Raw genomic sequence first — 12547 nt, 5'->3', positions numbered from 1 at the left:
TATCTCAATAAAGGTGTTATTTAAAAAAAAGAAGCAGGAAAACGTGACCCATAATAATCAATCAATGGAAACTGATCCAGAATGAGCACAGATATTAGAATTAGGAGAGAATGATGCTGAAAAAACTATTAAAACTGTACTCCATATGTTAAAAAAGTTAAGCAGAGACATGGAAGATATAAAAATACCTAAATTGAATTTCTGAAGATGAAAAATAGAGTGTCTGAGATGGAAAAAACACTGGATGAGATTAATGACTAGACATTGTGGAAGAAAAACATTAGTGACTTGAAGTCCTAGCAATGGAAACTAACAAAATGAAACAGAGGAAAAAAGAATTAAAAAAATAAAAATAAAAAGAGCATAAATGAGCTGTGGGACAATTTCCAGTGGCCTAACATGCGGGGAAATAGAATCTCCAAAGGAGAGGAGGGGGAACAGGAAAAGTATATGAAGAAATAAAGTCCTAAAACTTTCCAAAATTAATGAAAAATATAAACCTACAGATCCAAGACGTTCAATGAACCCCAGCACAAGAAACATGGAAAACACTACACAAAGACACATTGTAATAAAATTGCTCCAAACCAACAATACAGAGAAAAATCCTAAAAGCAGTCAGAGAAAAAAGAGTTGTTACTTAAGAAAAAGAGAAGAATGATATCAGATATCTTGTCGAAACAATGCAAACAAGAAGATAGTAAAGCAATATCTTTAAAGTGCTGGAAGAGGATGACGTTTTCTGAATATCAGAGTAAGGAACTTCAAAAATCCATTCCTCGATAAAGAAGATGTGGTATATATACACAATGGAATACTACTCAGCCATAAGAAACGATGAAATCCAGCCATTTGTGACAACATGGATGGACATTGAGGGTGTTATGCAAAGTGAAATAAGTCAGAGGGAGAAGGTCAAATACCGTATGATCTCACTCATTAAGTAGTAGATAATAACAACAACAAACACATAGAGACAGAGATTGGATCAGTGGTTACCAGAGGGGAAGGGGGGAGGGAGGAGGGCGACAGGGATAATTAGGCACATGTGTGTGGTGATGGATTGTAATTAGTATTTGGGTGGTGAACATGAGAACATGATGTAATCCATGCAGAAATAGAAGTATAATGATGTACACCTGAAATTTATACAATGTTATAAACGAATGTTACCACAATAAACAAAAAATTAAAAAAAAATCCACTCCTCCACAAAAGCAATGAGAACACTGGCCAAAACAAAAAAAAAAGGCCCAAATCAACTTTTTGAGAACTCTAGAAATTAGCCAAATGCTTGCAACAATCCAAGGAGCATTTTTTTGAGAAAACTGCCTGAATCTCGGTAAGAATGAGCTTTGTGGCATTTTAATGTGCCTTATTCATATCCCCCTCTCCCCAGCTCCATTGTACCAATGAAATCCAACAGTCTAGCAGGATGGAGGGAGGAAGATGGGCTTGGAGCTCCCCCAAAAGCTCCCTTTCTAGAGAATTGTCATTCTTCCTTTTTAATCACATGTTAACATAGATAACATTTTCCCAAAACAAACAAAAAATATTTAGTGAGAAGAGTGGCATTGTTTTACATTTCTGCAAATCTCCTTAATGTTTGATTTGATAGAAGACAGCTAGATTCTCATATCTGCTCCAGCATTCAATCTTTTGTGATATCACATATTGTGTGGCCTCTGGAAAACTCTACTGTACACCATGAGAAAATCAGTATGAAAAAGGCAAATTATGTCTTAGTATCGTGAAAATACTTCTGGCCTGCAGACCCCTTGGGTCTTGGGGACCCTCAGGGATCCTGGGCCACACTCAGAGTTACTAATCAAAGTTGTTAAAGCTTCTGGGTATAGAAGTACCACCCCACCCTCACCTCCACAATGAGTGTTTTACTTCACCTTTATACTGGAGTAAATAGGGCTTAACATCTTATTTGAATTAAGATGGGTTCCTAAGTCTTTAAATCCTTTTTAATTTGCTTTTCAAACCAGTGGTCTAGTTATTTACTTAATGCTATATATTAATAGGACAGTCACCTGAGAATGAAGAACGATGCATATTCCTGTCATACAAAGTTGTTGTGAGGAAGAGTGTCAGGATTGAAAAGGACCAACTTCCAATGACTGAGTAACCTGTTGAAGAAATCCAAACTTGGATGAACATTTAGGCATTCCATATTTGTGGGAATGAGTTGTAAGTATCTACATCTCAGTCAAAATCTTTCTCAAAGCATGAATCTTGAAGCTAAACATGACTCTACTCAGACCCAGTTGGGCCAACTTTAATATTAGAGTCCCTCCCTGGAACATTTCACTTTCTTTTGTGGATGTGACTCACTGAGTTAATCTCCTTTCTCTAATGCATCCTGGAAAATGGCTTGTTTGTGGATTGAGGAATTGTTTTACTCTGATGTTTCGAAAAGTAGCAGCCTGATTTCCATGTGCCTTCATTTAACAACTAATCATTGAACATTCATTCATTCATTTATTCAACATTTATTGAGTGCCTACAACACATCAGGCACACTGTACTAAGTGTTGGGACTAGAACAGTAAGCAGAACAATGTCCTTGTCCTCAGAGGAGAAAGGTGATGAATATATATATAAGTACTATAGAGAGAAAAAGGATTAGCAGATAGAAAGGGCTGGGGTAGAGGTAAGAGTTGCTATTTTATTTGGGGTAGTCAGAGAAGCTTCTGTGATAAGATGACACTTGAGCAGATATCTGAAGGAAGAGAGAGGATGAGTCATGTGGAAATTTTGGGGAAGAGCATTGCAGGCAGAAGGAACAGCAAGGATATCAATGCAGCTTGAGCAGCTCACAGAGGTATGGGGTAGGGACAGATCATGCAGGACCTTGTAGGCCATTTTAAAGGGTTTGGCTCCTATTCTGAGTGAGACAGAGAGCCATTTGGGGGGTTTGGAGCAGAGGAGAGAGACATGACGAGAACTGCCTTTTCAAAAGAGCACTGGCTGCTATGTGTAGACCAAGGTGGCAGCAGGGGAAGCAAGGAGGGCAGTTAGGAGGCTATTGCAGTAAATCAGGCAATGGTTTTTGGCGGCTTGGACACTGGGCAGTGGAGGATATAAGAAGTATTCTGGAATTATTTTGAAGGTAGAGCTGAAGGGATATGTTGATGGATTGGATATAGAGTGTGGGAAAGATAGGAGTTAAGAATGATTCAAAAGATTTTAATTAAGGTGTGAGTCAGCTGGAGGAACAGATTTGAGAGGGGAAATTGGGAGTTTGGTTTTGTTTTTGTGAAGTCTGAAATGCTTACGAGATATCACATAGAAATGTTGAGTAGGTTGTTGGAGATGACTGAAGATCAGGAGAGAGGTACAGGCTGGAGATAGAAATTTAGGAGTCATCAGAATATCAATGTTATTTAAAGCCATGAGACTAGAGGAAATCACCTAGGAAGTGAATGTAGATGAGCAGGTCAGAGGACTAAGGGGTCGAAGGCCCCTCTGGGGCCTTTCCAAGGTACAGAGGTCAGGAGAATGAGGAGGAACCCACCAAAGACTGAGCAGGAACAGCCAGTGAGGCAGGAGCAGAATCAAGAAAGGATTTCCGGAAGCCAAATGAAAAAGCATTTCAAGAAGGAAGCCATAAGCTGCCAAATGTTACTGAGAGGGAAAGATGAGGAGCACCCACTCTGTGCAGGCACTGGACGTATGAAGATGAACCAGAAGGCTAGGCACATAGTAGGTGTTTCTATACTTTTCAATATCGTAAAATACACATAACATAAAATTTACCATCTTAACTTTTTAATTTTTTTTTATTATGGGTAAAAAATACAGACCATAAAATTTACCATCTTAACTGTTTTTAAATGTACGGTTCAGTAGTGTTAAGTATATTCACATTGTTGTGAAACAGATCTCCAAAACTTTTTCATCTTGTAAAACTGAAACTCTATATCCATTAAACAACAACTCCCCATTTCCCCCTCCCCCCAGCCCCTGGCAACCACCATTCCACTTTCTGTTTCTATGAATTTGACTGCTCTAGATATGTGATATAAGTGAAATCATACAATATTTGTCTCTGTGATGGGCTTATTTTACTTATCATAATGCTTTCGAGGTTCATCCATGTTGTAGCCTGTGTCAGAATTTCCTTCCTTTTTAAGGCTGAATAATATTCCATTGTATGTATATACTACATTTTGTGTATCAATTCATTCATCAATGGACACTTGGGTTGCTTCCACCTTTTGGGTATTGTGAATATGCTGCTGTGAACATGGGTGTGCAAAATCTCTTCAATACTGTGCTTTCAATTCTTTTGGATATATATCTAGAGCTAGAATGGCTGGATCATATGGTAATTTTGTTTTTAATTTTTTTGGAAACTGCCGTACTGTTTTCCATAGCAGCTGCACCATTTTATATTTCTACCAATAGTGCACAAGTGTTCCAATTTCTCTACATCCTCACCAACACTTGTTATTTTCTTTTTTTTTAAGTTGTAGCTATCCTAATGGATGTGAGAATTGTCATTCTTGACATGTATGGAAGTTCCCTGGAAACCCTCACTTAACAGGGCTTGTGTTTATTTGACCTGACTCAGACCTTTCTCAGTTTGAATAGCCTTTCAAAAACAATCAATGTCAATTGTTTAACATTACAGATGCCTGAGGTGGTGATAACAGTTAGAGTAAAAAAGAAGTTGACCCAAAAACATGGAAGGAAAAGCTGTGGAATAAGATGTCCATATGGGGCTTTGAAAAGCTCTGACATATTCCTGGGAATCTGGAAGGTCATGTGCATGTGCATGCACAGGGCTGTGAGCATGCCTATGAAAGAGCTGAGAAGGCCCTAAGCTCTCACCTCTGGGTGACCTTGAGGCTCTGTGCAAGCAAAAGTGAAGCCTAAGGCGGAGTTGTAAACTACCTGCTGGAGTGTTCAAAGCATGCTCTAACCCACACAGAAACCCTAGGCAAAAGGCTGAAAAATTACTGGTTCAAAGCATTTAAGGGAATCTCTGTCTAACCAGTAGCTGACCACTAAGCTAATGAAGCAGAGACTTTGGTGACCACACACAACAAAGAATACAGACTTTACAGAATTAGTTCAGAAAAGGCACTAAATAAACAACAGCAACAAAAACAACAAACAATAAGCTCAACAAAGCCTAGGGAGGAGAGAATCTGAATTCCAGAGTTGCCACATTATTTTAAATGTCCAGATTAAAAAATTGCAAAGAAACCAGAAAGTATGGACCATACAGGAAAAAAAAGCAGTAAATATAAATTGTCCCTAAGGAAGCCCAGGCATTGGACAAACTAGACAAATATTTTTTATGTGTCTTTTTTTTAAATTGATGTCATAATAGTTTATAACATTGTGAACTTTTAGTCGTGCATTATTGTCAGTCACCATGTAAATGCGTCCCTTCACCCCTGGTGCCCACCCCCCATTCCTCTTCCCCCTGGTAATCACCAAACTGGTCTCTCTGTGTGCGTTAGTTTATCTTCCACATATGAGTGAAATCATGTGGCGTTTTAGAAAAAGATTTTAAATTACTAGTATAAATATGCTCAAAGAACTAAAGGAAACTATGTCTAAAGAACTGAAGTGAAGTATAATAACAATGTCTCACCAAATAGAGAATATCAATAAAAACACAGAAATTATAAAAAAGAGTCAAACAGAAATTCAGGACTTAAAATAATTGAACATGAAAACAATATATATGAAAAAGAAAATAAATATGAAATAATTGAAATGAAAATTCACTAGACAAGCACAACAGCAGATTTGAGCTAGCAGAGGAAAGAATCATTTAATTTGAAGATTGATCAATTGAGACTATCCAGTTTGAGACACAGAAATAAAAAAGGATGAAAAAAATGAATAGAGCCTCAGACACCCGTGGGACACCATCAAATGTACCTATATATTGCATAATGGGAGTCCCAGAAGGAGAGAGAGAAAGGATCAGAAGAAATAACAGCCAAATCTTTCCAAATTGATGAAAAACATTAATCTACACATACAAGAAATTAAAAAGCTTTAAGTAGGATAAGTTTAAGGAGATCCACACCTGGGCAAATTATAATCAAAATTTGAAAAAACAAAGAAAAAGAATATTGAAAGCATCAAGGGATAGAATCTTAAAAGCAGCACATACAAGTGATCCTCAATAAGATTTATCGTTGGTTTCTCACCAGAAACCACGAAGGCCAGAAGACAGTGGGATGACATATTCAAAGTGCTGAAAAAGAAACTGTCAACCTAGAATTCTATACCTAGCAAAAATGTCTTGCAGAAAACAAAGGCAAAATAAAGATATTTTCAGTCATGAAAGAGCTTAAGGAATTCAATCCCACTGGATCTGCACTACAAGAAGTGTTAAAGGACATCCTTCAGCCAGAAGGAAAATGATACCTGATAGAAATCTGGATCTACACAATGGAATAAAAAGCCCTGGAGATGGTAACTAGATAAATAAATATATAAGCTATTTTTCTTATTATTTACATCTTTTTAAGAGATAATTGGCCATTTAATAAAAGATAACAACATTTTGTGGTGTTTATAACCCGTGTAAAAATAAAATGCATGAAACAATAGCAAAAAGGTCAGGAAGGAACAAATAGAAACTTACTTCTGTAAGGTCCTTAGGTTATACATGAAGTGGTATAATATCAGTTAAAGAGATATACTATAAGTTAAAGGTGTATACTACAAATGCTAAAGCAACCAATAAAATAACAAATCTGAGTTATAGATAACAAACTAACACAAGAGATAAAAAGGAATCATTAAAAATACTTGATTAATCTAAAAGAAGGCAGAAAAAGTGGAAAAGGGGACCAAAGAAGAGATGGAACAAACAGAAAATAAATAGCAAGATGATACCCTCAAACTTTATCATATCACATTATCACATTAATCACATTAAAGGTAAATGACCTAAATATCCCAGGTGAAAGTCAAAGATTGTCAGACTGGATAAAAAGCAAGACCCAACTATATGCTGCCTATAAGGAACACACTTTAACTATAAAGGCACAAATAGGTTAAAAACAAAAGGATGGACGAAGATATACCATGTTAACACTAGTTAAAAGAAAGGTGGAATTGCTATATTGATATCAGACAAAGTAGGTTTCAGAGCAAAGAATATTACTAGGGATAAAGAAGGCTATTTCATAATGACAAAGGGATCAATTTATCAAGAAAAAATTACAATATTAAACATTTATGCACCTATTAACAGAGATTCAAAGTACATGAAGCAAAAATTGATAGAACTACAAGGAGAACTGGGCAAATCCACAATTATGGTTGCAGATTTCCTTATTCCTATCTACATTATTCATAGAAAAAGTAGGCAGGAAATTAGCAGAAATATAGTAGACTTAAAACAATAGTAGCAACCAACTTTATCTGATTGATATTTATAAGACATTCCATCCAGCAACAGCAGAATAACACTCTTCTCAAATGCATACAGAGCTTTTACCTGTCAAGCAAGGCTGAAATATTTGGCCAGTCAAGAAACAACAAGCCTTTGCTAGATTCAGACAGATTATTACTTATATAGATAGTAAAAATAAGAGTAGCAAGGGACTGGCCCAGTGGCATAGTGGTTAAGTTCAGAGCACTCTACTTCAGTGGTCCAGGGTTTGTGGGTTCGGATCCTGGGCGCAGACCTACACACCGCTCATCAAGCCATGCTGTGGTGGTGTCCCATATACAAAATAGAGGAAGATTGGCACAGCTGTTAGCTCAGGGCCAATCTTCCTCACCAAAAAAAAAAAAAGAGTAGCAAAGGTACCATCTCCCCATATCCCTTGTCCCAGAGGATGACACCAAAAGGGGCTAGATAGCTGCAATACAAGTGGTGGAATACCCTGGTGCTGAGGAGCTGATTTCATGCTTCAGCTAAGCACGTTTATAGCCTGCAGTTGTACCGTAAGGGTGGGGGCGGCGTAAGACAGAAAGCCTCATACCTCATCAGAGCTTGGAAGGCGATGAGAAACTGTCTCATGACAGCTTTCCTCAAATATAGGAAAGTGAGCGGGAAATGGCCTTGTAGCAGCTCCTCACAAGCTTCCCACGCTCTAATGTTCTGAGAGGGTCACAAGGCTTCTGCCAAGGCCTAGATAGATCAACTGTGGTTAAGCCTTGCCTACATGAACTATGTGGATATATGCAAAGTCATCAGGGCATCAGCGTGAAGCAGTTCCCCTACATTACCAAGATAGACTTTATTCTGGGCCATGAAATTAGTCTCAATAAATGCAAAAGAATTCAGGTTATACAAAGTATTTTCTCTGACCACAACAGAACTAAATTAGAAATCAATAACAGGAAGATCGCTGGTAAATCTCCAAATATTTGGAAACTAAATAACACACTTGGAAATAACTCATGGATCAAAGAAGAAATCAAAATGGAAACTAGAAAACATTTTGAACTGAATGAAACTGAAAACTCAACATATTAGTGTTTGTGGGATGCCACTAAAGCAGTACTTGGGCGTGAATTTATAGCATTAAATGCCAATATTAGAAAAGAGGGAAGGACTAAATAAGAAAGGTCTAAAACCAATTACCTCAGCTTCTACCATAAGAAACTAGAAAAAGAAGGGCAAAATAAACCTAAGGTAAGCAGAAGAAAGGAAATAATAAAAATCAAAGTGCAGATCAATGGAAATAGAAAAGAGAAAAACAATGGAGAAAATTAATGAAACCAAAAGCTGGTTAATTGAGATTAATAAAATTGATAAACATGAAGATTTACAAGAAAAAAAAGAGAAGACACAACTTACCAATATCAGGAATGAGAGAGGTGACATCGCTACAGATTCTACACGTACTATAAAGGATAAAGGAATATTATAAATAAAATTACCGATAAATTCCACAACTTAGTTGAAATGTACAAATTCCTTGAAAGACACAAATTACCAAAGCTCACTGAAGAAGAATTAGATAGTTGCTAGGGGCTGGTGAGAGCAAAGAATGGGGAGTAATTTTTTAGTGCATACAGAATTTCAATTTTACAGGATGAAAAGAGTTCTGGAGATGGATGGTGATGATGGTTGCACAACAATGTGAATATACTTAGTGCCACTGAACTGTACACTTAAAAATGGCTAAGATGATAAACTTTATGTTATGTGTATTTTACCACAATTTAAAAAAAGGAAATAGATACCTGAATAGCTCTATACCTATTACAGAAATTGACTTTGTAGTTAAAACTCTTCCTACAAAGAAAACTCCAGGTGTATATGGTGTCACTGGTGAATTCTATCAAGCATTTAAGTAAGAAATCATATCAACTCTACACAAACCCTTCCAAAAGTTTGAATACTTCTCAGCCGTTCTATGGGACCAGCATTACTCTGATACCAAAACCAGATAAAGATGTTACAGAAAAAGAAAAGACCAATATTCCTTATGAACACAGATGCAAAAATTCTAAACATAATTTTAGCAAATTGATTCCAACAATGTATTAAAAAGATAATATATCAGGGGATGGCCTGGTGGCAAAAGCCATTAAGTGCACGCGCTCCGCTGCAGTGGCCTGGGGTTTGCCAGTTCGGATCCCGGGCGCGCACTGATGCACCGCTTGTCAGACCATGCTGTGGCGGTGTCCCATATAAAGAGGAGGAAGATGGGCATGGATGTTAGCCCAGGGCCAGTCTTCCTCAGCAAAAAAAGAGGGGGATTGGCAGATGTTAGCTCAGGGCCGATCTCCTCACAAAATACAAAAAACAAAAAACAAAAGATAATACATCATGACAAAGTGGAGTTTATCCCAGGAATGCAGGGTTGCTTTAATATTAAAAAATCACTCAATGTAACTTCCCATACTAATAAATAGCAGAAGAAAAGAAACCATATGATCATCTCAATAGATGCAGAAAAAGAAGTTGATAAAATTAAACATGATTTCCTGATAAGACTCTCAGGAAAGTAGGAATAGAAACCTTCCTCAACCTGGGCCGGCCCCATGAGTAGCGGTTAAGTGCATGCGCTCCGCTGCTGGCGGCCTGGGTTCGGAACCTGGGGCACGCACCGACGCACTGCTTGTCAGGCCATGCTGCGGTGGTGTCCCACATAAAGTGGAGGAAGATCAGCACGGATGTTAGCTCAGGGCCTGTCTTCCTCAGCAAAAAGAGGAGGATTGGCATGATGTTAGCTCAGGGCTGATCTTCCTCACAAAAAAACCCACAAAAGAACAAAAACTTCCTCAACGTGATGAAGAGCATCTATGCGACAGGTACATGAAAAAATGCTCACTCCCACTAATCATCAGAGAAATGCAAATCAATACCACAATGAAATATCACCTCACACCTGTCAGGATGGCTATTATCAAAAAAAAACAAAACAAAAGACAACCAGTGTTGGTGAGGATGTGGAGAAATTGGAACACCCTTGCTAACTATCGGTGGGAATGCAAAATGATGGAGCTGCTGTGGAAAACAGTATGGACGTTCCTCAAAAAATTAAAAATATAATACCATATGATCCGGCAATCCCACTTCTGGGTATATATCAAAAGGAATTGAAATCAGGATCTTGAAGAGATATTAGCACTCTCCTGTTCATTGCAGCACTATTCACAACAGCTAAGATGTGGAAACAACCTAAATGTCCAACAACAGATAAATGGATAAGGAAAATGTGGTATATGCATACAATGAAATACTACTTAGCCTTAAAGAAAGAAGGAAATACGGCAATATGCAACAACATGGATGGACCTTGAGGACATTTTACTAAGCGAAATAAGCCAGACAGAGAAAGATGCATGATTCCACCTAGGTATCTAAAATAGTCAAATTCATAAAATCAAAGACTGGAATGGTAGTTATGAGGGGCTGGGAGGAGGGGTAAATGGGAAGTTAATAATGAACAGGCATAAAGTTTCAGTTAAGTAAGATGATTAAACATAGAGATCTGCTGTACAACATTGTACCTATAGTCAACAATAATGTATTGCACACGAGATTTGTGAAGAGGGTAGATCTCATGTTGTGTTCTTACAACAATAAAATAAAAAAATTAATAAAAGCTCCTTGAAAGAAAAAAAATGATATGTGGATTGGCTAAACTATTTTTGGAGCCCTCTCCATGTTGCATGAACAGGCATGAGAGTCTAGTTGTGACTTGTGGCCTTTGTCCTCAGAGGCATTGCCCAAGGCTTGACCCTGAAACAGATCTACTTCTGTCATTTTTTTGGAAGAGCGGTTCTTAATTGGAGCTCACATCATAAGCCCATCATTATAACACAGTGCTGGTCCCCACCCACAGAATGTCAAATTCATTAGGCCCAGGAGAAGCCTGAGAACTTGTGTTTCTACCCTGTTTCTAGGTGATGCTGATGCTGCTGGTCTGGGGTCCACAATTTGAGAATCACTGGTTGTCTGATACTACCAAATAACAGAACTCTGCCCCTGGAGTATGGCTCATCTGCCTCAAGGGAACCATTGATTCAGGTAAGGCCAGAGTCCCTAGAAGGACAGGAAGCTGGGACTTTGCTGAATTTACAAACAGGCTTATGATTAGGATGTGTTGAGCCTGCTTGGTAATAAATTTTTGTTTAATAAATGACAGGTATGTTGGAGAGGGAAAAAAAAAACCCTACAGCTAACATTATACTTAATGGTGAAAGACTGAAAGCTTTCCCCCTAAAACCAGGAAGAAGATGGATATCTACCCTCACCACTGCTATTTTATATTGTACTGAAGATTCTAGCCAGTGCATCAAGGCAAGAAAAAGGAACATGGATTGGAATGGAAGAAGTAAAACTGTCTTTATTTGCAGATACATGATTATCTAGTAGAAAACCCAATGGAATTTATTTAAAAAGCTAATAAAATTCATGTTAATTTAGCAAGGTTGCAGGATACAAGACCAATGTACAAAAATCAACTTTATTTCTATACATGAGCAATGAACAATTGGCAATTGAAATTTTAACATACTGTGTACAATAATATCAAGAAATATGAAATACTTAGGGATAAATCTGACAAAAGATGTGCAAGACCTATACACTGAAGACTACAAAAACTGCTGAGGGAAATTAAAGAAGGCATATAAATAGAACTTGTTTGTGGGTTGGAAAGCTAAATATTATTACATGTCAATTCTTCCCAAATTGATCTGTGGATTGATCCAGTCCCAGTAGGCTCTTTTGCTGTAGAAATTGATAATCAGATTCTAAAATTTATATGGAAATGTAAAAGACCAAGAATAGCCAAAGCAACTCTGCAAAAGAATAACAAAGTTGCAGGGCTAACCCAACCTGATTTCAAGAATCATTACAAAGCTACAGTTATCAATAGAGCATGATATTGGCATACAGATAGGCAAATATATCACTACAACAGAATAGAGTTGAGAAATAAATCCATACATATATGGACAACTGATTTTTTTCTTTTCATTGTGGTGGATAATTGATTTTTGATAAAGGCACGAAGCAATGCAGTGGAGGAAGGATCGTCTTTTCAACAAATGGCGCTGGAACTGTTGGATAGCCATATGCAAAAGAATGACC

Source organism: Ceratotherium simum, chromosome X, assembly GCF_057802395.1.
Source record: "Ceratotherium simum simum isolate JZ-2026a chromosome X, ASM5780239v1, whole genome shotgun sequence".
Taxonomy (NCBI): domain Eukaryota; kingdom Metazoa; phylum Chordata; class Mammalia; order Perissodactyla; family Rhinocerotidae; genus Ceratotherium; species Ceratotherium simum.
This window is presented reverse-complemented; position numbering follows the sequence as displayed.